The sequence below is a fragment of the Pleurodeles waltl genome, chromosome 4_2 (assembly GCF_031143425.1).
Source record: "Pleurodeles waltl isolate 20211129_DDA chromosome 4_2, aPleWal1.hap1.20221129, whole genome shotgun sequence".
NCBI classification, from domain to species: domain Eukaryota; kingdom Metazoa; phylum Chordata; class Amphibia; order Caudata; family Salamandridae; genus Pleurodeles; species Pleurodeles waltl.
In genome coordinates this window covers 808,212,082-808,238,284 of record NC_090443.1, presented here as the reverse complement: position 1 = coordinate 808,238,284, position 26,203 = coordinate 808,212,082, and the positions used below count along the sequence as shown (strand labels likewise).

Sequence of the window (26,203 nt, the reverse complement as noted above, 5' to 3'; positions counted from 1 at the left end):
ACACCTTATCGGTGGCAATGTACAACATGAAACACAACCAACTCATGACTGAACCATCATAGGTCACCATAAGTACATGAAGCATGATAATTGTGTATATTATGCCTTTGCTAAAGATTACTCATTACCCTGGTAATGCAAGAACCAAATTGGTTTACCTCAGGCCAGACTCTGCAGGCCTAATGAAGAGATCATGTGGCCTTCTCACACGAATGACCCCATCAATAAATAAGGTAACACATAAATTATTACAGGGAGTCCTATAGTGTCAGAATGCCTGTGTACCTACTAGGTGAAACATGGTGGTTTGGTAGCAAAGAAAACTATCCCAGCAAAAGGGCACGGGATGGCTTGGTGGTTTCTCAGGTGGCCCACACACCTCCCTGCCCGGCTAGCGAAAAGTGGAACAATGCCCCAGAGCCAGTGCAAAAGAGGTGGGGACACCCACCTAAGGTATGCACGAGAGGCCTCTCTACTGCATCTGGGAAAGTTGTAGAGCGTGCCTCTCTAACACAAGAGTAGGGGAGCCTTGACGCTTCCAGGAGCCCACACAAGTCTTGGGGACAGTACCTTGGGGTCAGAGGTGGTCCTTGGGGCTTTGCCAGGCAAGTCTGCACATGCGTAGGTGGGTCTCGGGAGCGTGGCCGTGTCATCGACCAGGCTCTTCCTGATGCGCAACACACCTTCTCCAATGTCTGCGGTGTCTCCTGCATTTCCCTGGGAAAGACACCTTCAAAAGGGAGGCCTTGATGGGAGATGCTGCTGCAGTCCTCTTAACACTATTCCCAAACACAGTGAGGATTGTAGGCAGAAAGGTGGCACTAGGATTGCTGGCAGCTCATAGACTCATTGTGCCTGACTTGGGCAGTGTGAGTCACAATTGAAATCTGGATGGCTTGACACAGACACTAGTACACAGAAAATCTGTCTAGGGCATTGGGGCTCTGGCAGGTGTCACCTTTTGGCACTGCAGCATCACAATAATCACTTAGGACACTTGGTCCTGATAGGTGGGCCCCAGTGCTGCAGGCAGACACTGTTCCTCGGCAGAGCAGAGCACTACGTGGATAGCCACATCAAGGGCGGGACCACTTAACTGCTGGTTATTGTCGGACTCGGATTCCCACGGCAATTAGGCAGTTACAGAGTCCTTTCAAGTCCTGAGACTCTGGTAGATCAAGGTCAAGCCAACACACCCTTGGATAACACTTGGGGCCACAAGGGGGGGGGGGGGGCAGGTCAGCACATACAGGCAAACAATGGCAATCCAGTGAGACCTATGAGAGGAGCAGCTCTCACAATAGTAAAAAACAAAATAGGCTGTTTGTCCATACTAGGGCACATTAAACATAAGATTACATGTCCTAACTTTTACGTACACGGCACCCTGCCCTTAGGGCTACCTACGGCCTACCTTAGGGGTAGTAAAAGGGGAATTTAGGCCTTGGTAAGTAGATTGAAATGCCAAGTCAGTGTGGAAGTAAACTGTGCACACAGGCACTGCAGTGACAGGCCTGAGACATGTTTGAAAAGCTTCCTCTGTGGGTGGTGCAATCAGTGCTGCAGGCCCACTAGTATTAAATTTACCGGCCCTGGGTATATGCCATACCACATTGCAAGGGAGTTGCAGGTAAATTAAATATGCCAAACAGGTATAAGCTAGTCATGCCAAGTTTTAGGGAGCACATGAACTTTAGCAATGACTTGTAGTGGTAAAATGCCCAGAGTCCTAAATCCAACAAAAAGAAGGTCAGAAGAATAGGAGGAGGAAGGCTAAATGTTTGAGGATAACCCTGCAGAAAAGGCCATTTTCAACACCTGTTGATCTCAATTTGGCTGCTAGTAAATTGGAGGCCTTATACTGAAATACTGCAAAGTATATCCTGGTTTCTTGAGCATGGTAGCCCTTGTGACTTTTGTCTTTCCAAATGGGCACCATGGGATAGATAGAGAATGGTTATCAAGCTAGAGTGTGGAAGGACTTTGTAAGCATTATTAAGATTTTGATTAATGTATAACTCCTTCTAAGGTCTGGCTAGAGACAGCATTAGCCATGAACAAGTGCTCATGTTCTACCACAAAACAGGAGAAAAATTAAAAAGAGAGAGAGAGCAAATTTTCCACCCTTATGTTGTTCAGCATTTGAATGACCAGCAGTAAGTGTTAATCAGCCTAACAAGGGCTTTTTTGGGGTGCATAGGCAGTGAATTACAGTGAAGGCACATTGTTATCATGCACCTACTGCACCAGAAGAACCCTCCATGCCATCACATCTAGAGCGCTGCAAGCATAAGAAGCAACAGGAAGGTGCACATGTGACAGAACAGCAACAGCTGCTTTCACAGGCACAGCTCATTGCATGATGTATTGCATGTGCCACTCCCAACAGTTGACCAGTAGGAAGCGCTGCTGCCATTTTGTAATATGCAGATCATTGTACATTCAACCGAGATGTGGCGTCATTGTGATAGCACCATTTGAGGGCCTTAGCACTGTGCAGGAACTGCAGAAGCAGATCAAAGCCCAGAGTCGCATCATAGCCTAGTTGTAGCTTAGTGACAGTTCATGGTGCTGAGCTTTCCTTCCTGTTATTGGGAGCTAGGGGACAGCTGAGGTCAGTACAGAGAGCCCAGAGAGGGGGGGGGGTTGCAAATCACAGTGGTGAGGTGCCAAGTGTCTGAGCCTCCCAGTGGGTCTATCGATGTTCATTTCTCCTACAGGGGATAAAAGAGGTCAGGGAGAAAATCCACTCTCTGCACAGGGACCAGAAACGCAGCAAAGATGAGAACGTGCTGGTGCATCACAAGGAGGCCACAGTTGGTGGCACCTTCATTAGCACCAGAAAGTATGTGTGTGGCAAATTGTTGAATAACCAAAACCTGGCCTGCTGCTCATCCACCACCAGAGTGTGTGTTGAATTCTGGAGGCATTTATGAGGGTGCCCTTGTCTGCCTGACCCTCAAGTATGTTTTCAAAGGAGGTGATATCCATTGAATCTTCTCCCAGATCAGAACCAGCAGCATCATCTCACCTGTCATTGAACTACTTTACATTGATAATCCATTAGGTGGGATATCCTCTCCAGGGAGCTGTAGGTAATAGTTTGGAAGATCCTCTGGGGTTGAGAGAGCCCTTCAAGAGCATAGGTGTAAGCCCTGACATCCTTGGCATGGTTCCCCCTGACTTTGTACCTTCAAACCTCCTCTTTCTGCTGACTTTGTTTTTGCTGACCTTAGGATTCTGCACACTTTACCACTACTGGCCAGTGCTAAAGTGATTGTGCTCTTTCCCTAAAATGTGGTTACAGCAGCTCACCCTCAATTGGCATATTTAACTTACTTATAAGTCCCTAGTAAAGTGCACATAATATTACTAGTGGGCCTGCAGCACACATTGTGCCACCCACTTAAGTAACCATTTAAACAAATCTGGGCCTTCCATTGCAGAGCATGTGTGCAGTTTTAAACTGCCATGTCAACCTGGCAACATAACTCTTTTGCCAGGCTCAAACTTTATTTTTTAATGCATATAAGGCACTCCTACAGTAGGCCCTAGACAGCCCCAAGGCTGCCTGAAGTGAAGTGTATTTAAAAACTGAGACATACTTTTAAGTTTTACTTGTCCTGGTGGTGAAGAACTCTTAACCACTGCAAAGCCTATTTCTCCAATAGCTTAAAATCCGGCTTGCCTTATTATATCTCATAAGTGTAATTCTCAATCTGAAAGAGATAGACTTTTCAAGTTTGGTGTCCCTGGAATCACAATTTAAAATACTAACATTTGGTGTATGCAGATTTTAAATTGCAATTCTGAAAATGTCACTTTTAGAAAGTTGGCATTTTCTTTCTTTAGCCATTTGGTGACTACTGCCTGTCTCTGATCACATGTCTGGGGTGAGGTGACAGCTGGGCTTTGAGTATTCCTCCTAGACATCCACACACAAAGGGAGTTTCGGTGTGACTTGATTGGCCTTGATGAGCCCTCCTGTGCAGGATGAGATGGAGGAGCTGGACACAGTCTCACTTACACCTGAATAGAGTGTGTCCTATCTACAAACAAAGGACTGCCTAACCCCCTGCAGTTGGTCTGGAGCCAGGGCAGGAAGGACAGGGACTCTGTGCACTTCAAAGGCATGTCTTTGAAGTCTCCCTGATTTCAAACGCCAACTGGGTAGAAGACCTCTGACACCTCCACTTCATTACATTTCTGGACCTGTGGATACCATGCCAGAAAGAAGGACTGCTGTGCTGCTGAAGGCTTGCCACTCTGCCAGACTGCTGTTTGCTGGACTTCTGCTTTGCTGTGCTGACTTGTGCCTGCTTCCCTCTTGCCTGGGAGTGAGAAGGAGTAGATTTGAATCTCTCAAACCCAGAGTGACTCCAGGAGCTAGTTGGCTGGCCTCAGGATCTGAAGTCTCAGGGACAAAACAGATTTCCAACTATCATGCTCCTGGACTCTCTTATCTGTGAGTCCGCCCTGCCTGTCGAATAGTACCATCCCAATCTGGGCCCTGGGAAGTGGACCTAAGGTGCTTGCTCCAGTGCAACTGACACATCCTCTGCTGCTGGAGCAAAATCAATTCATCACCGCTGGTGCAAGGAGCAAATCAGCGCATCACTTCTACTGCATAGGTCGAAGCAGGGTGCAACCAGAATCACATTGTTGCTGAACCTCGCATCTTAAAATCAGGACATCGCCTTTGGAGCCAACACTGTGGAGTTTTTCTTCACGCCAGATCCTCGCATCCCCATCGATGGCAGCCTCAATGACAATGCCAAAACTCTGCTTCGCAGCCCCTGTTATCATTGAACCGATGCATCATTTCACCTGCCTAATGCATCCTCGACGTTGGCGCATCATTAACTCACACCGCAGTCTGACCGCATCTCTGAAGAAACGCATCGCTGCTGTTGCATGAAGGAAAGCAAGACATCCCCTCCACTGCATGTTTTGAAAGTGAGGCATTGCTCGGCAACCCGGAATTAAGGTAGTTTTGATCAGTGGGCCAAACGAGGTCCCTGTAGCCAGCCTGCGCTCAATCATGGTCAGCTTGAACTTTTGACTTTGTCCAGGTTTGATACGACCAGATATCCCCGGTTGGCGCTTTTGGCTTAATAACGCTATTTTAGTTTGTTCTTTAAAAATTAATAACTCAGGTTCTACTTATTGGATTTTTGTCGTTATTTTTTTTTCTTTATTAAATTAAGGTCTATTTTTCTAACCTGGTGTGAGATCCTTTTTGTGTGTTTTTTTCACTGTTTTACTGTTTGAAGTGTTGCACAAATACTTTACGCATTGCTTTCAAGTTAAGCCTAACTGCTCTGTGACCCACAACCAGAGGATGAGCACAAGTTTATTTGGGGTTTGCTTGTACCTTTCCCTAACAACAACTGTGGTTGCTAGCTTGACCAGGGCTCACATCCCAGTCCACCAACAATCCAATTTCTCACAACGGGCTTGAACGTAGCAAGGGACTGATGAGGCTAGGTGGTAGCTCGGAGAAATCTGTGAGAACTTATTTGAATGCATGCTAGCATAGAGGTTTACTTTACTCTATTATAGGCCTTTTTGATGTCAGAAGAGTATGGCAGTTTCTTGTGGTGCATTTGTGCAATGGGTGCTTTATAACTTTTAACTACTTTATCTGTAATCTTCAGCCACCTACTCATCTTCGACCATGCTTCCAGTCCCTAGCCCCCTCATTCACTCAACTGCATTAATCATTCAATTCACATTTGCCCAATCACTCACATTCAACCACCACAGTCACCCACACACTCAACCCCTGCATTCATTGACTTTCCCGTCCATACAACCCCACACAAACACAGACATGCTTACATCCATCACAACAAACACTTTCAATACTAAAAGCCAGACGTATTGGCGCTGCCAGTGATTGACACTAATAGACCTACCTGCAGGCTCAGATTAGCTCGGCATCAAGGGAAATACTTGGGTTTCTGTTATTGACTGTCTTTGTACCTTAATGGTTAATGATAGAAATAGGCTATTTATTTTTTTGATTGAAATTGCAGGCATGTTATTGCTAATACTTAGGACATCAAGGTGATTCACCAGGCGATCAATGCCAACATTGCACCTGGGGAATGGGAAGCCTATATAAAGCTCTACGTGGACCCCATAATTGCGTATAGCATACCAGAGTCATAAAAAAACAACCCAGTTGGTCGCACAAGGCAATCTGAGCAAGACTGTGAAATCTCCGGACAAATGACATAAGAGGCCACCTCCTCCGATAACAACAACCCAAGTACTGCTTGGCAATAAATTACTGCAAGCTGGAGGTGTGCTGGGGCCAAGCGGCATCCCTGCTGCCATATACAAGTGGGTCCCTTCTCAATGAGCTGCAGTGATGGCACCATTATTTTAGGAATGTCGACTCGGGGCAGTAGTCCGAAGACATAGAGGGGTACACACCTGGTTCCAATCCATAAACAAGCATTTGCAATGCAGTGGGTCTCGCATTTACTTCAGTAAGAGCTATTAGGGTTGTAAACTCCTAACCGGACTTTTCTTGCCACATAACTTGAAAATTGAAAGTAAAGCAGTTTCACATAAGTGAGCCGATTCACAGCGTCACAACCGCCATGAGCATCCGTGATAAGGAGAGACACAAAAGGAAAAAGAAGTTTGCTTGCAGTCAATCTTGTTGGCAAAAGTGCAATTAACCATGTAAAACCTCCTCAAGGAGGGACAAACATAAACCTTTTACCAATGTCATAAAAGGATTTTTGAAGGGCAAGCCTACAAACGAGTGATAGTGATGAGCATGAGGTGGGCGTTGTTAAAAGCTCAGATACATACCAACACATCGGAAAAGCAGCGAATGCGCTCTGCTATGCTCGACCTAAAAAGTGTCTTGTGCATGTCCAGGCAACAATCAATTGATTGCGCTACTGGATGTTGAAGGGAAGTGTTATGCCAGTATACTAAACAGAGAACTTCAGGCCTGGGCTGAAGAAAAGAGATGGATACACCTATCCCAAAGGGATTTAAAAAAGGCTGCCATAGTTAAGATAGATAGAAGACACAATGACAGCCAAGGGGAGGGCCCTCTATGTGGGGTTCATTAATTTCCAGACTGAATTTGACAGTGTGTCTCGGGGCAAACTTTGGGCGAAACTCAGCTGCTGGGGTATCCTGCAGAACCTGCTAGAAGCAATCATTACCCTCTGCTCAGACAGCTGGGTAAATATGAGGGTTAGCCCCGGATGGGCCACCACAAGCAAAATCAGGACAAACATGGGCTTGAAGCAAGGTTGCATATTGGCACCACTCTTATTCAACTTATATCTAGCAGACCATCTGGTGTCAGTGAGAGCATTTTCACCCAAATTGGCTGGCCTTGAAATCCTATCTCTTCTGTATGTGGACGACACTGTCCTGTTAAACCAAACTCCGATTGGCTTCCAAAGACGTTTTACAGCGTTAACAAGCTACTGCAAGGCCAACTACTTGTCAGTGATCATAACCAAAACAAAGGTGATTATAATCTCATGAGTACTGACAAAAAAAGGTGCTTGGTTCATCGTTGGAAAGGCAGTTGAAGTGGTGACCTCCTATAAATATTTGGGAGCCTGGCTGGACTGTAGGGACCTCCCGGCAGCTCATATTACCACCTAGCAGGGGGATTGCCACCACACTAGAAAGGGCCTTCTGCAAAATAAAAAAATCACTGAGTACCCTAGTTCTATTACTACTGTTGAGGGTAATAGGATGCAAATGTTTCTTCACTGTAGCTTATGGGATCGCTGACTTTCAGTAACAAAGTGGCCAACTTACTAGATAGAGCACAATCATCATGTTATCGAAGAGTCTTCTGGCCCCCAAATTGCACTTCAAACACTCACATCCAGCTATAGTTGAGACAAACCTCACAACTGTGGTTGCTAAACATTTTTAGCCTACAGTTTGAAAGGCAAGCAGTCTAGGGAGTGCAGGCTCAAATGTTCCATCTGGAAATAAGTAAGCTGGAAACAAACTGGGATACGTTTCTCACCCAGGCCTTGGAGGATCTAGAGGCACACACAATATGGGCAAGTGGGATTCTGGAAGCTGTGGTAGACAAATTATTGATTAAGCAAGCCAGGCTAATCTCAGCAGAGCACGATGCACAGGTAGTGAAAAAGCTGGGCCATGGTAGACTGACTTCAATATTATATGAACCAGGGACTCTGCTTTTCTACTTAGCCTTGCCCATTAATCCAACCATTAAACGACAATTAATGGGCTGGCATTTTGGGCTACTTCCCTTGAAGGCATAATGATATGGGTGGAGGAAGTTGGGGGAAGAGAACAAGCGATGCCACCTTTGTGCCAAGAGTGAAGAGTCTCTGACCCATGTGCTTTGCATCTGTTAGGAATTGACACCATTAAAAAAGTTTTGGCTCCGGCCACTTTTGTGAACTTTAAATGTCTGTACTTACCAAGAAGCCCTAGAGATCTGTCTGAGAGGAAAATCCGCACAAGTAGCAGCCCGCTCTTAAAAGTTTATGAAAGCAGCAGCAGCATTGTTCAGCCCCCCCGTAACCATCAAGGGATGGATAAAGGACAGAACTTTCACAATGACTGCCCGCTAAGCTACAATTTTATCCTTGCAACATTAGGTTTTAATTTGAAAGCAACTCTGTGTCTGCCTTTATAGAATCAATTATTATGTTGGTGCTGTCACTTTTAATATAGTGGTTGTTAACAGTCGTGGCTTGCGACCAGCAGAAGGGGCAGGGTGGCGCACGAGGTGTGTTTGGGGAAAAAATGAAATATTTAAAAAAACACCACCGCCATTGCTCCATCCACTCCTCTGGACGCACGCACATGCTCTCCGCCGGCCCTGCACCAATCCTGATGCTGCTCAAAGCAGCGTCAGGATTTCTGGGAGCGCCCAACCACAGTTGCTGGGTTGGAGGGAGCCCATTATGCATGTGTGTTTGGCCGGCCCGAGACGGCCGGCCAAACACACATGCGGTCTGAGGGGAGTGCTCTGTGCACTCCCTTCAAGTGCTCGTCACAGCCTGTGGCCTGCCCCTTTTCAAGAAAACAATAATAAACACTGTTTATTATCATCTTCTTTAAACCTTTCGCTGCCAGGCCTTTTCCCCCTCAGGTGCCAGGCCTTTTTTTGGGTATTTGGGGCAGGGCGCGCTTAGCTCCTCATAACTTTTTGTCCACATAAGCTACCCACACCAAATTTGCGTCCTTTATTTCCAACATCCTAGGGATTCTAGAGGTAGCCAGATTTTGTGGGTTCCCCTGAAGGAGGCCAAGAAATTAGCCAAAATACAGTGATAATTTCGTTTTTTTTAAAAAAATTGGGAAAAAGGGCTGCCGAAGTAGGCTTGTGTTTTTTCCCCTGAAAATGACATCAACAAATGGTTTGCGGTGCTAAAATCACCAGCTTCCCAGCTTTCAGGAACAGGCAGACTTGAATCAGAAAACCCAATTTATTAACACAATTTTCACATTTTACTGGGACATACCCCATTTTTATGATTTTTTGTGCTATCAGCCTCCTTTCAGTCCGTGTCAGAAATGGGTATGAAACCAATGCTGGATCCCAGAAACCTAAACATTTCGGAAAAGTAGACAAAATTCTGAATTCCGCAATGGGTAATTTGTGTAGATCCTACAAGGGTTTCCTACAGAAAGGAACAACTGAAATAAAAAAAAAAATTAAATTGAGGTAAAAAAACAGCCATTTTTCTCTACGTTTTACTCTGTAACTTTTTTCTGTGATGTCAGATTTTTTAAAGCAATATACCGTTATGTCTGCTGGACTCTTCTGGTTGCGGGGATATATAGGGCTTGTATGTTCATCAAGAACCCTAGGTACCCAGAGCCAATAAATGAGCTGCACCTTGCAATGGGTTTTCATTCTATACCGGGTATACAGCAATTCAATTGCTGCAATATAAAGAGTGAAAAATAGGTATCAAGAAAACCTTTGTATTTCCGAAATGGGCATAAGATAAGGTGTTGAGAAGCAGTGGTTAATTGCACATCTCTGAATTCTGGGGTGCCCATACTAGCATGTGAATTACAGAGCATTTCTCAAATAGACATCTTTTTTACACACTGTCTTATATCTGGAAAGAAAAAATGTAGAGAAAGACAAGGGGCAATAACACTTGTTTTGCTATTCTATGTTCCCCCAAGTCTCCCGATAAAAATGGTACCTCACTTGTTTGGGTAGGCCTAGCGCCTGTGACAGGAAATGCCCCAAAACACAATGTGGACATATCACATTTTTCCAAAGAAAACAGAGGTTTTTTTTGCAAAGTGCCCACTTGTGAATTATTGCCTCTAGCTCAGCCGGCACCTAGGGAAACCTACCAAACCTGTGCATTTTTGAAAGGTAGAGACAAAGGGGAATCCAAGATGGGGTGACTTGTGGGGCTCTCACCAGGTTCTGTTACCCAGAATCCTTTGCAAACCTCTACATTTGGCTAAAGAAACACTTTTTCCCCACATTTCAGTGACAGAAAGTTCTTGAATCTGAGAGGAGCCACACATTTTCTCCCAGCCAGCGTTCCCCCAAGTCTCCCGATAAAAATGATACCTCACTTGTGTGGGTAGGCCTAGTGCCTGCAACGGGAAATGCCCCAAAACACAAAGTGGACACATCACATTTTTCCACAGAAAGCAGAGGTGTTTTTTGCACAGTGCCTACCCGTGGATTTTGACCTCAAGCTCAGCCGGCACCTAGGGAAACCTACCAAACCTGTGCATTTTTGAAAACTAGAGACCTAGGAGAATCCAAGGTGGGGTGATTGTGGGGCTCTCACCAGGTTCTGTTACCAAGAATCCTTTGCAAACCTCTAAATTTGGCTAAAAAAACACTTTTTCCTCACATTTCGGTGACAGAAAGTTCTGGAATCTGAGAGGAGCCACAAATTTCCTTCCACCCACCATTCCCCCAAGTGTCCTGATAAAAACGATGCCGCACTTGTGTGGGTAGGTCTAGTGCCCGTGACAGGAAATGCCCAAAAACACAACATGGACACGTCACATTTTTCCAAAGAAAACAGAGGTGTTTCTTGCGAAGTGCCTACCTGTGGATTTTGGCCTCTAGCTCAGCCAGCACCTTGGGAAACCTACCAAACCTGTGCATTTTTGAAAACTAGAGACCTAGGAGAATCCAAGGTGGGGTGATTGTGAGGCTCCCACCAGGTTCTGTTACTAAGAATCCTTTGCAAACCTCTAAATTTTGCTAAAAAAACACTTTTTCCTCACATTTCGGTGACAGAAAGTTCTGGAATCTGAGAGGAGCCACAAATTTCCTTCCACCCACCATTCCCCCAAGTGTCCTGATAAAAACGATGCCGCACTTGTGTGGGTAGGTCTAGTGCCCATGACAGGAAATGCCCCAAAACACAACATGGACACATCACATTTATCCAAAGAAAACTGAGGTGTTTCTTGCAAAGTGCCTACCTGTGGAGTTTGGCCTCTAGCTCAGCCAGCACCTAGGGAAACCTACCAAACCTGTGCATTTTTGAAAACTAGAGACTTAGGGGAATCCAAGATGGGGTGATTGTGGGGCTCTCACCAGGTTCTGTTACCCAGAATCCTTTGCAAACCTCTACATTTGGCTAAAAAACATTTTTTCCTCACATTTTGGTGACAGAAAGATCTAGAATCTGAGAGGAGCCACAAATTTCCTTCCACCCAGCGTTCCCCCAAGTCTCCAGATAAAAATGATGCCGTACTTGTGTGGGTAGGTCTAGTGCCTGCAAGGAGAAATGCCCCAAAACACAACGTAGACACATCACATTTTTCCAAAGAAAACTGAGGTGTTCTTTGCAAAGTGCCTACCTGTGGATTTTGGCCTCCAGCTCAGACAGCACGTAGGGAAACCTACCAAACCTGTGCATTTGTGAAAACTAGAGACCTAGGGGAATCCAAGATGGGGTGATTGTGGGGCTCTCACCAAGTTCTGTTACCCAGAATCCTTTGCAAACCTCTAAATTTGGCTAAAAAAACACTTTTTCCTCACATTTCAGTGACAGAAAGTTCTGGAATCTGAGAGGAGCCACAAATTTCCTTCCACCCACCATTCCCCCAAGTGTCCCGATAAAAATGATACCGTACTTGTGTGGGTAGGACTAGTGCCCGTGACAGGAAATGCCCCAAAACACAACATGGACACATCACATTTTACCAAAGAAAACAGAGGTGTTTCTTGCAAAGTCCCTACCTGTGGATTTTGGCCTCTAACTCAGCCAGCACCTGGGAAACCTACCAAACCTGTGCATTTTTGAAAACTAGAGACCTAGGGGAATCCAAGATGGGGTGATTGTGGGGCTCTCACCAGGTTCTGTTACCCAGAATCCTTTGCAAACCTCTACATTTGGCTAAAGAAAAAATAATTCCTCACATTTTGGTGACAGAAAGATCTGGAATCTGAGAGGAGCCACAAATTTCCTCCCACCCGGCGTTCCCCCAAGTCTCCAGATAAAAATGATGCCGTACTTGTGTCGGTAGGTCTAGTGCCTGCGAGGAGAAATGCCCCAAAACACAACGTGGACACATCACATTTTTCCAAAGAAAACAGAGGTGTTTTTTGCAAAGTGCCTACCTGTGGATTTTGGCCTCTAGCTCAGCCGGCACCTAGGGAAACCTACCAAACCTGTGCATTTTTGAAAGGTAGAGACAAAGGGGAATCCAAGATGGGGTGACTTGTGGGGCTCTCACCAGGTTCTGTTACCCAGAATCCTTTGCAAACCTCTACATTTGGCTAAAGAAACACTTTTTCCCCACATTTCAGTGACAGAAAGTTCTTGAATCTGAGAGGAGCCACACATTTTCTCCCAGCCAGCGTTCCCCCAAGTCTCCCGATAAAAATGATACCTCACTTGTGTGGGTAGGCCTAGTGCCTGCAACGGGAAATGCCCCAAAACACAAAGTGGACACATCACATTTTTCCACAGAAAGCAGAGGTGTTTTTTGCACAGTGCCTACCCGTGGATTTTGACCTCAAGCTCAGCCGGCACCTAGGGAAACCTACCAAACCTGTGCATTTTTGAAAACTAGAGACCTAGGAGAATCCAAGGTGGGGTGATTGTGGGGCTCTCACCAGGTTCTGTTACCCAGAACACTTTGCAAACCTCTAAATTTGGCTAAAAAAAGACTTTTTCCTCACATTTCGGTGACAGAAAGTTCTGGAATCTGAGAGGAGCCACAAATTTCCTTCCACCCACCATTCCCCGAAGTGTCCTGATAAAAACGATGCCGCACTTGTGTGGGTAGGTCTAGTGCCCGTGACAGGAAATGCCCCAAAACACAACATGGACACATCACATTTATCCAAAGAAAACTGAGGTGTTTCTTGCAAAGTGCCTACCTGTGGAGTTTGGCCTCTAGCTCAGCCAGCACCTAGGGAATCCTACCAAACCTGTGCATTTTTTAAAACTAGAGACGTAGGGGAATCGAAGATGGGGTGATTGTGGGGCTCTCACCAGGTTCTGTTACCCAGAATCCTTTGCAAACCTCTACATTTGGCTAAAAAACATTTTTTCCTCACATTTTGGTGACAGAAAGATCTAGAATCTGAGAGGAGCCACAAATTTCCTCCCACCCAGCGTTCCCCCAAGTCTCCAGATAAAAATGATGCCGTACTTGTGTGGGTAGGTCTAGTGCCTGCAAGGAGAAATGCCCCAAAACACAACGTAGACACATCACATTTTTCCAAAGAAAACTGAGGTGTTCTTTGCAAAGTGCCTACCTGTGGATTTTGGCCTCCAGCTCAGACAGCACGTAGGGAAACCTACCAAACCTGTGCATTTGTGAAAACTAGAGACCTAGGGGAATCCAAGATGGGGTGATTGTGGGGATCTCACCAAGTTCTGTTACCCAGAATCCTTTGCAAACCTCTAAATTTGGCTAAAAACACACTTTTTCTTCACATTTCAGTGACAGAAAGTTCTGGAATCTGAGAGGAGCCACAAATTTCCTTCCACCCACCATTCCCCCAAGTGTCCCGATAAAAATGATGCCGTACTTGTGTGGGTAGGACTAGTGCCCGTGACAGGAAATGCCCCAAAACACAACATGGAACATCACATTTTTCCAAAGAAAACAGAGGTGTTTCTTGCAAAGTCCCTACCTGTGGATTTTGGCCTCTAGCTCAGCCAGCACCTGGGAAACCTACCAAACCTGTGCATTTTTGAAAACTAGAGACCTAGGGGAATCCAAGATGGGGTGATTGTGGGGCTCTCACCAGGTTCTGTTACCCAGAATCCTTTGCAAACCTCTACATTTGGCTAAAGAAAAAAAAATTCCTCACATTTTGGTGACAGAAAGATCTGGAATCTGAGAGGAGCCACAAATTTCCTTCCACCCGGCATTCCCCCAAGTCTCCAGATAAAAATGATGCCGTACTTGTGTGGGTAGGTCTAGTGCCTGCGAGGAGAAATGCCCCAAAACACAACGTGGACACATCACATTTTTCCAAAGAAAACAGAGGTGTTTTTTGCAAAGTGCCTACTTGTGGATTTTGGCCTCTAGCTCAGCCAGCACCTAGGGAAACCTACCAAACCTGTGCATTTTTGAAAACTAGAGACTTAGGAGAATCCAAGATGGGGTGATTGTGGGGCTCTCACCAGGTTCTGTTACCCAGAACACTTTGCAAACCTCTAAATTTTGCTAAAAAAACACTTTTTCCTCACATTTCAGTGACAGAAAGTTCTGAAATCTGAGAGGAGCCACAAATTTAGTTCCACCTAGCGTTCTCCCAAGTCTTCCGATAAAAATGATAACTCACTTGTGTGGGTAGGCCTAGTGCCCGTGACAGGAAATGCCCCAAAACACAACGTGGACACATCACATTTTTCCAAAGAAAACAGAGGTGTTTTTTGCAAAGTGCCTGCCTGTGGATTTTGGCCTCCAGCTCAGACAGCACGTAGGGAAACCTACCAAACCTGTGCATTTTTGAAAACTAGAGACCTAGGAGAATCCAAGATGGGGTGATTGTGGGGCTCTCACCAAGTTCTGTTACCCAGAATCATTTGCAAACCTCTAAATTTGGCTAAAAAACACTTTTTCCCCACATTTTGGTGACTGAAAGATATGGAATCAGAGAGTAGCCACAAATTTCCTTCCACCCAACGTTCCCCATGTCTCCCGATAAAAATGATGCCGCAGTTGTGTGGGTAGGTCTAGTGCCCGTGACAGGAAATGCCCCAAAACACAATGTGGACACATCACATTTTTCCAAAGCAAACAGAGGTGTTTTTGGGAAAGTGCCTACCTGGGGATTTTGGCCTCTAGCTCAGCCAGGACCTCAGGAAACCTGACAAACCTGTGCATTTTTAAAAACTAGAGACCTAGGGGAATCCAAGATGGGGTGACTTGTGGGGCTCACACCAGTTTCTGTTACCCAGAATCCTTTGCAAACCTCTACATATGGCTAAAAAACACTTTTTCCTCAAATTTCGGTGACAGAAAGTTCTGGAATCTGAGAGGAGCCACAAATTTCCTTCCACCCACTTCTCCCCCATGTCTCTCGATAAAAATGATACCTCACTTGTGTGGGTAGGCCTAGTGCCCGCAACAGGAAATGTCCCAAAACACAACGTGGACACATCACATTTTTCCAAAGAAAACAGGGGTGTCTAGTTTTAAAAAATGTCTGGGTTTGGTAGGTTTCCCTAGATAAAGGTCGCACCCAGGACCAAAAACATAGGTGCCCCCTTCCCCCAAACCCAGGTAGTTTTGTAATATATCATTTTGATGAGTCCACGTACGCCTGTGATGTGCCAAACACTAAAATTGTGAAAAGAAACGCACTTACGTTATGTGAAAAAGACCCTTCACCCACCAACCATGTTGGTGGTATGCTTCATCATCGGTGTCCCACCTGAGACACCTAGAGTGTCACACATGATTACAGCTGAGCAGGTTTTGTAATTTTTACCACACATACTGGTTGGATTTGGCACAAGGGTGAGTGATGGTTCAGTAGCTCAAATTTTATTAACGAGATTTCACAAAAGTGAAATGCACTGTTAATAACTGAAAGGCCAAAAAACTGAGCCAATGACTCATAGCTTGTGAGATGTAAAGCTGCGTCAAGGCACCAACCGTTTTACAGCCCATTCACACACCTTTCATACATGACATGTACAAGACCATTCACGCCTCCAGCCATAGGCCCAGCATATTACAACACTTGCGTCAACAGACAGCGCCCCTCAAGGGCCCATCACTTACAACCCCCACATGCTTGATACAGCAGTCACACTAGCTGAGGGGAGTGTGTGGACTGATGTTTGGCTGGCACCGCCAGCCAAGCGCCACCCCACGCACACCGCCAGCTAAGTGCCACCCCAAGCACACCGCCAGCCAAGTGCCACCCCACACACACTGCCAGCCAAGCGCCACCCCAAGCACACCGCCAGCCAAGTGCCACCCCACACACACTGCCAGCCAAGCGCCACCCCAAGCACACCGCCAGTCAAGCGCCACCCCACGCACACCGCTAGCCAAGCACCACCCCAAGCACACCGCCAGCCAAGCGCCACCTGAGACACACCGCCAGTCAAGCACCACCCCATGCACACCTCCAGCCAAGCGCCACCCCAAGCACACCGCCAGCCAAGCACCAACCCAAGCACACCGCCAGCCAAGCGCCAACCCACACACATCGCCAGCCAAGCGCCACCCCACGCACACCGCCAGCCAAGCGCAACACCACGTACACCGCCAGCAAAGCACCACCCCACGCACACCACCAGCAAAGCTCCACCTCACGCACACTGCCAGCCAAGCGCCACCCTACGCACACCGCCAGCCAAGCGCCACCCCACTCACACTGCCATCACTTTTTTTGTTTATAAACAACAAAGAAACCACTAACTAATTATAAAATAAGTACAAAACTACAAACACAAAAGCTCTAACTAAATACATGACAGTAATGCCAACCATGAAACTGAACATATGAAAATATAAAATAGGCAGTTTACGCTCACGGTATTTCCCCCAAACATTTCTGCGTGTGGTAACTTCTGAAACAGCCGGCCACACACAGCCCAGGCTTTGAAGGTCAATCAGGGCAGTACATCCGGCTCTCCCTCCGGATACCTCTTCGGGCACATACTCTACATTTCTTAGTGGGCAAGTCTTTTTTGGGAGTGGGAGGAATGTGATCTGAAAAGTGGCGATCTTTTAATCTAGCCACATTCTCCGCCACTGCTACTCTAGGAACTCTTGCCTGTTCCACCACAATAAGGCTCTCTATCACTGACTCCTGAAATGTAACAAATTTCATCCTTGACTCAGGTGAACAATCCTTGAACACAATAAAAGCATTAAAAGTTGCCAAATGAAATAAATGTAGGGCCAACTTTTTATACCACACGTAAGACTTACGAAGAGCAGTGCAAGGTTCCAACCTCTGATCTACTCTATCAACACCACCCATGTGCCTATTGTAGTCCAAAATGCACGAAGGTTTGCGCACTTTGGCTACCCGACCCCAAACAGTTACAGGGGAAGTACTCTCATCATGGATGGTAGAAAGCATCTACACATCCATCCTGTCTGAAAATTTCAGAGCTAGCAGATTATTATTCTGCAAGGCACTGTACTGTCCCCTCTCAAGTTTTTTACAGACAAGCTCCCTTGGATAGCCTTTCCGGTTAGAACGGATTGTGCCACAAGCAACAGTGTCTACTCTAAACAACTCCTTGAACAACTGCACTCCAGTGTAGAAATTATCTACGTACAAATGGTAACCTTTGTTAAACAGTCATCTACCAAGTTCCCACACAATTTTCTCGCTAACTCCAAAAGTGGGCGGACAACCAGGAGGGTCAATACTGGAATCCCTACCAGTGTAGACCCGGAAATTATACATGTATCCTGTACTACTTTCTGACAGCATATACAATTTAATTCCATACCGTGCCCTCTTACTAGGAATGTACTGCTTAAAAACGAAATGCCCCTTGAAAAGGATTAAAGACTCGTCCACACTTATCTCTTTGCCTGGAACATAGACCTCTGAAAACCGATCTACGACATGATCAAGGACAGGCCTAATCTTAAAAAGACAGTCACAATCAGGGTGATATCGTGGCAAGGCCAAAGCATTGTCTACAAAATGCAGCATACGAAGAAGAAGAAATAGTGATTATGTGTCATAGTTGCAGGAAATATAGCCGTTGCCATCAAGGGACTAGTAGACCAATAAAAAGCCAGTGACGGCTTCCTTATCAACCCCATCAAAAAAGTCAAACCTAAAAATGTTTTCATCTCTTCCAGATATGTGGTAACCCATTGAGTAGCTCTAGACTGAGGCCTAAGTCTGCAGCGTTGTCCTTCAAATATTGCTCCGCATACAAATTAGTCTGCTCCACAATCTCTTCCAAAAATACATCGTCCATAAACAAGTGAAAGAAATTGACAGGCAAAAAGTTTTCCTTATTGACTCTACACCCTGGGAGACCAGTAAATGCAGGTTACTGTGCCTGCTCCATGTTTGGGGCAATCCAGGAGTCAGGTCTTCTAATGGGAAACCCTTCAGCCCCAGGCTGCTGCACTCTTGGCACATCAATGTCCTCCTCTAAAACAGGCCCTTCATCTGCACTGAGAGTGGCTTCCTACTCAGAAGAATCCTCTCGGACAGAAACTCACTGCCAGAATCTCTCACTTCCTCCTCTGCCTCAGATGCAGAGTCAGTCTCATAATCATGGTATGAAGACAACTCAAAAAGCATGCCAACAACCTGCTGAGCAGTAATTCTGCGGCTAGCCACGATCCTTTCTAACAACAAATGGATTGCCAACAACAACCAGCACTAAAATAAGTAAGAAATAAAATGTAGCTGTATTAAAAAGACTTATGTACTAAAAAACTATACCACTCACTTGCCTGAAAAAGGTACTCACCAGCAACTACTCTGCACAGACACAGCAATCACTAATGATATCCCACTAAAATTAAAAAAGAAACAAGCAAATTAGACATATGAGAACACAATTATCATTGTGCTCAAATCTAAGGACAATTTCACACACAATCCAGCATTTAGTACACCACCTACAAACATGTCATTCATGCATGTCAACAATACTCCTTTGGAGTAAATTGCTTTTACTTACCTATAACATGCAACTATGCAAACCGCAGGACAACTACTGCCAAAACCACAAGGATACACAGCAAAGGAAGCAAAAGCTTCGAACTAGAACAAAAAGAAGAAATGAACTGTTATAATCACCAATACAAATACTTTGGCAGTTGACAAACACCCCGCCACCAAGAACCTAGAAATTGTCCCTGGTGCCTAAGTGGCTTCTGCCCCCCTTGGGGGCAGATGGGCCTAAAACAATAGGCTGATCTTCCCCCCAGGGGGGCAGAAATGTCCAACAGCTCTGTACCCTGTTTGGGGGGGTGACCGTTGCCAAAGGGGGCGAAAGGGAGCGCCCCCAGCACAAACTAAGGGGAACAAAAAAAATAAAGAAATTCCCTCACGTCTTGGTGGCTTCTGCCCCCTTGGGGGCAGATAGGCCTAAAAAAAATAGCCTGATCTGTCCCCAGGGGGAGCAGAAATGGCCATCAGTAATGTGCCCCCCTTTAGGGAGCAACGCTTGCCAAAGGGGCCGCCCCCCCACACACAAAACACACACACACACAAGATTCCTGGTGCCTAAGTGGATTCTGCCCCTCTTGGGGGCAGATGGGCCTTAAAAAATAGGCCAATGGCCAACAGCTTTATGTCCCGTTCGGGGGCGACCCTTGTCAAAGGGGGCGCCCCCGGCACACAAAAAAACAAAGGGAACCAAAAAAAAAATCTCTGACATCTTGGTACCTTCTTCCCCCCTTGGGGCAGATGGGACTAAAATAAAATAGGCTGATCGGCCTCCAAGGTGGGCAGAAATGGCCATTAGTAACGTGCCCCCTTTGGGGGCAACCCTTGCCAAAGGTGCCACCCCCACACACACAAAACACACGCAGGATGCCTGTTGCCTAAGTGGATTCTGCCCCACTTGGGGGCAGATGGGCGTAAACAAAATTGGCCGATCTGCCCCCAAGGGGGGCAGAAATGATCAACAGCTCTGTGCCCCCTTTAGGGGGGCGACCCTTGCCAAAGGGGGCAAAAGGGGGCACCCCCAGCATAAAACAAAAAAAGGGGAACAAAAAAAAAGTCCCTGGCATATTGGTGGTTTCTGCCCCCCTTGGGGGCAGATGGGCCTATAAAACTAGGCCCATCTGCCCCCAAGGGGGAAGAAATGGGCAATACTCATTTCCCCCCCCCCTTGGGGGGGGCGACCCTTGCCCAAGGGGTGCCCCCAAACACACAGCACACACACACCACACAATCCCTGGGGCCTAGTGGGTTTCAAACCCCCTGGGGGCGAGATCGGCCAAAACCATGGCCGATCTAGCCCAAGGGGGGTCCGAAACATATAAAAAATTATTGCCCATGGGGCAGCGACCCTTGCCTAAGGGTTCGCTGCCCAAAGACATAAGGAAAATATAATCTCTGGTGGTCTACTGTTTTTTGACCCCCCTTGGGGAAGATCGGCCAAAAAAATGGCCGATTTGCCCCCAAGGGGGGCTGAAACAGGATTTAAAATTGCCCCCCAGGTGAGCGACCCTTGCCCAAGGGGTCGCTCCCCGAAATACAACTAAAAGAAAATCCCTGGTGCCTAGTGGGGATTTCTGCTCCATGATGAGCAGGAATCCACTGAAAACAGGCACAAGGGGAAAGGAAAAACTCTTTATTTTTCCCCTCTGTCTGTTTTCCACTCACTACCGTTCCCCGGGAAAAGACTTACCTCTGCTGCGTCCTCTCTCCACTCGCGCTGGAAGCAAATGGCTTCCAGCGCGTCCTCTGCAGCGTCTAATGACGTCGGCTCGCTGTGAGCACGCTGATGTCATCAGATTGCCGGGGGGGGGGGGTCAGTTGTGGAAGGGGAAGTGATTCCCCTTCCATCCTCAATGGGGGTGGGTGGGTGGGAGACCCACGGGGCAGCACTAGTGCTCTGCCCAGAGGCTGGGTGCAGGACGATCGGGTCTCGTCCAGGGCACACAGCAACCGTGCGCCTGGATGATTCTAGCTCATCTCCGGCATGGGAGGGGTTAAAAGTTTTGCAGCTGCTGCTGGTGGGGGGTGGGCAACGCTCCTCCACCATCATGGAGGAGCCGCCCCTGGTTTTTATCGACATAAAAAGGTTTTTATTTTTGTAATGATTTTAAGTAATCGAGCAATAAATAAATAAATAAACAATAATAATAATAATATGACATCAAGCCCAATGTTATTTATCTACAAGGAGCTAGGGGTTTGATGTGATTCACGAAGTCTTCAAGGTGCGAAATTGTAATATCATTGTCATACATAATGGTCTTCGTTTATCAACATGTGTTTGGGCAATGATATTGAATGTCTGCATGTTCTAATAACTAGGGATTAAACTAGAAGGATTGCAAGGTGAAAGTAGCCAGAAGATCATCCATAAACCCTTAACTCATTTTCACAGTTAGACTGCGCAAGAGACTCTTTCCAGCTTGGAGAGATGCCCAAGAGAGGTGAGATAATCAACGATGTTAGGCACAGCCAGCAGATCTCAGACACACAGCAGTTAGTTGACCCTTTCGCTGCAATCATCCAACTCAACCTCTCTGACAAGACATCAGCCTATGTACGTTGTCTTGGACTGCATTCAACAGACACGGTCAAGAATGCGTAGAATTTTTAAACAGGTTCAAGTTGATTGACTACAGTTAATAACTTGGTTTTATTGATGCTGAGCAGGTTGGAGTTTGATGTGACTGAAGATTCTGGGAGGACATTTCCAAAATAGGTGATTTTGCTGCTTATGTTAATTCTTTAAGTACACAACCTTATTTTAGTAGGGAAGTAGTACTTATGAACTGAATTCAGAGGCCTACACATTTAGTTAATCTGTGTCATTGATTTTGTTACAGACTTTTTATGGCGCAGATAGCGATTGAAGAGGTGCGTACCTCTGTACGTTCACAAAAGAAGGCATAGAACAGCCAGAGTTTGTTGTCATTTATACAGTAAGTAAATTTCTGCAAAAGTGTGATCACTTATAATATCATCTTACACAATAATTGTTTTTGTTAGGAAATTAGTTATTGTTTAGTTGTCCTGAAATGTATTACATACATTGAGCTTCTTTGTTGCTCATGCATTCATTAAATGTCACTGTAAGAAATTGAATTAGTGGTTGGGTTACTGGTTGAGGGGGTGAAACCTTACTCAATCAGGAAACACAATCCTTGTCAGAGTGAGGCACAAGTAAACTCCAAATTTACCTGTGCTCAGTCCTCTAGTAGTTTGGCATGGAGCAATCAGGCTTAACTTAGTGTAAAGTGTTTATGCAGCATTCGAACAGTAATAAAGTGAAACATAAGCCAACAAAAATCCCACACTAATTAAGATTAAATTATAATAAATAAGTCCAGACCAAGATGACAGAATCCAATGAGTAGAACTGGTGAGATGCTATTTAAACGATTTAAGTGAAAATAGCGCAAAAACAAATTCACAAAACACCAACTGTGTATAGCTAGTTGCGCTAGACTGTAACCAAGTCACAAGCTAAGGCTGACCGCGGTGGATTGCGGGCTGGCTACAGGGATCCAGTTAGGCCAGCAGAACAAGAGTAGCCTAAGCCTTTGTTGCGAAGAGTAGTGGCATCCCATATCTGAGATGCATCACACAACCGAGGCGATGCAAGGCCATTTTCGAAGATGCGGTGAGCAGAGTTTGTTCAGAGGAGCTGCGAGGCTGTGATGTGAGTTAATGTATTCTCACTGAGGAGACCATCAACAAAGAGGCTTGCATTGCAAAGTCCTGCGTCAAGGGTGCATTGCATGGCAGCTGGTGCCAAATAAGCTTTAGGGCTTGTGATGCTGAGTCCCGCATTATCGCCAATGCTGCCGATACAAGAGGCTTGCAATGCGAGGCTCTGCATCAGGAATGAATTGCACAATGGCTATTCCAATGAGGCTGCAGGCTGCGAGGGCAATGCAAAGTTCTTGCACCAGGAAAGTCCACGTAGCAAAGGAGATGCAGCTGTTCTGTTCAGGGCTACGCCACACAGCAGAGGAGATGCTTCGGTTCTGCTGGGTCCACAGATGGGCTTTCAGAGCACCTTCAGCCCTACTTTTCCGGGTCTAGGACTGGGGTGGCACAAATTGGCAGGGTAGGACTCACAGATGGAAGAGCTCCGGTGCTGAATTCGCTGAGTTCAAGGTTGTAGAAAGCCTGGTATATCCCTAAGGCTTCTGTTCAGGAGGCCAGCCAACTACCTAATTGAAACCAACTACAATTGCCCACTGTTGGACCTGGCTCTCTTGGCAGGGTCAGCTCCAGATTTTTGTCTTCTGTTACTGACTTTGTTTTTGTTGGTTTTAGAACTGTGGGAGCTTTACCAATGCTAATCAGCACTAAAGTGCTTGTGCTCTCTCCCTAAAACATGTTAAAATTGGCTTACACCTAATTGTCACATTTAATTTTCTTGTACATCCCTAGAAAATGGTACTCCATGTACCCAGGGCCTGTAAATTAAATGTTATTAATGGACCTGCAACACTAATTGTGCCACCCACCAAAGTAACACTTTAAAACAGTCCTCAAGCCTTTCAGTGCGGTACGCAGTTTAGTTTTAAACTACCATTTAGACTTGCCAAAATAAACACTTTGCCAGGCCTAAACCTTCCTTATAACTCACCCCTAGAACATGCCCTAAAAACACCTAGAGCAGAGTGCATGGTATTTAAAAAATAGGACATGTGGGCATAAGTTTTACATGCCCTGGCAGTGAAAAACTTCTAAAGTAGTTTTTCGCTCCTGTAAGGCCTATCCCTTCCACAGGATAACAATAATAAAGTAAAAATAAATACAAAACAAGAAAAATCTCACACCAACTTAACAAATTAAAGTTATATTTAATAAATGATTTGAGACCAAAATGACTAAAATCCAATCAATAGAATCAGAGATATACAATTTACAATTTAAGGGTAAAGTCACAAATTCAGACCAACTGCAGTGAAGTACAGCTCAGACCAAGTTAAGCCCGCTGAACAAAGTACCTTAATTCATGATTGCAGAGCATTACGAGATCCTGTGTCGACGATGCGCCACACAGCAGCAGTTCTGGTGCAAGGCAGTGAAGTCCTACATCATCACCGAGGATGCCGTCAACAAGGGGCTTGCAATGCAAAGTCCTGCATTGAAGATGCATCATGCACCGGATGTTCCGGAGAAACTGCAGTGCCATGATGTGAAGTCCTACATCATCGTCGAGGACATCGTTGATGAGGGGCTTGTGATGCAAAGTACTGCAACGAAGACTCATCATGCACTGGCAGTTCCGAAGAAGCTGCGGGTCCACGATGAGAAGTCCTGTGTCATCATCCAGGATGCCGATGACGAGGGGCTTGAGATGCTAAGGCCTAAGTTGGGGATGCGTCACATATGTGCTGTTCAGAGGAGACTGTGTGCTGCGATGTGAAATCTGGCATTGGGGATGCGTTGCGCTGTGGGGGTTCTGGAGTGGAGCTGCGAGGAGGTGCATCACCACAGCTGAGCTGGCAGGACACATTCAGACCCACTTCCAGGGGGTCGAGACTGAGGTGGCACCCCTTGGATGGGTAGGACTCACAGCAGACAAAGTCAAAGTGCTGTGTTCAAGGTGGGTGGAGCCTTTTCTGTCCCTGAGACTCTGATCAGGAGGCCAGCCAACTAGTCCTTGGAGCCCGTCCAATGGCTCTGGTAGAGGACAGACTGACAGCCAGATAGGTGCAGGCCATGATTGATGAGCCAGAGGCCAGGATTTTGTCTGCCAGTCCTTCTCACAACAAGAAAAATCATTTTTAGCTGGAGGTCTCACTGCTGAGGTGTATATCTCCCCATAGTAAAGTATTTTGAAAAATGTTACATTTGATTAAATTAAAAAAATAAATGAGTAAAACATTTTAATGTAAATTGATTTAAAATATTTATGTTAACCGTAGAACAAAATGAAAACCTCTAAAGCATTTTTAAATAGTAATTTTTAATATTTTAAATTAAATTGGGATGATGTTTCCTAAGATTTTAATTTTGAAAAAGTCTCATAAAGTATCAAATTTATATTCATTTATTATTTGGTAGCAATTATAGAAAATTATGTGTACTCACTTAAATACATTTATTTATTGTTTAGTTAAAGTTACAATATTGTTTAAATAAAAAATTGGTATTAACATATTCTCAAATAAACTCATATTTAAATATTTATGAATTATTTATATATGCATTTGTATCATTAAATTACATTTGTTTATAGTTTTACAAAGTTAGAATAGTTTAATTTAATTTAACATTAGTTTCCATATGCTTTTATTTTAAGTCCTTGCCTCACTATTGTTTATGGAAGAGTGTGGCAATACCAGTAGTTGGCAGTATGTGGTGCTGAACTTTCTCCAGGTCTGAGATGGGGAATATGTATGATTGTTGTCGGCCGTTTTTCACTAAATTAACTATCCAAGTGCAGTCTGTGAATGGGAATGAAGTTACCCCTTTGTGAGTTAGTGCACTCCTCTCCCTAGCACTCCCCTAATCCCTCTTTACTCCTCACCAAACCACTCTAATTTATTCATAAATACTGCCCATTTTCCACCACTCTCCAAGCCCCTCCCACATTTACTTCTAAAACAAATACCTATGTGTGCAGAGATCTCTGCTGGGGGAGGTGATGTCTGCACATAAAAGATAGGAGAGGCATAGGCTAGACTTCCACACGTAGGTTAATGAATAGCATTTGTAGAATGCTTATTAGTACTACTGTAGTTCGTCTGAACATCCTACAAAATCCAGTTTGTGAATAGACACTAAAATGTTTAAAAAATGTGCCCTCACAGCAACTGAAGACCAAAAATGTATGCCCACTGTGTAGTTTCACCTGCCTTTTCCACAAGACAGACATAAGTGTGAATACATGCCTATTTTGCACCTTCACTTGGCAAAATGCAGAAAAATTAATTCAGAGTTATTTTCCCCTCCTTGGTGAAATTCTGATTGAATGGTAAAACGTATTTTGATAACTGTAGTGGAAAAATAACATTACGAAACTGTACTTTGCATTGCCTGAGCCAGAATTGACTTAAAAGTAGTTCTGCAAATCACGATATCTCCAGCGGCCAACATACATTCTTG

General features: G+C 45.3%; 1 protein-coding gene across 1 annotated transcript in view; it reads left to right on the top strand.

Annotated features, from left to right (window-relative positions):
* Positions 1-26,203, top strand: part of IL23R (interleukin 23 receptor) — a 469,105-nt gene that overhangs the window by 35,850 nt on the left and 407,052 nt on the right. Inside the window, exon 2 of the mRNA XM_069232471.1 lies at positions 21,958-22,053. The gene's annotated coding sequence lies outside the window, so the exon portion shown is untranslated. The remainder of the gene's footprint in view (positions 1-21,957; positions 22,054-26,203) is intronic.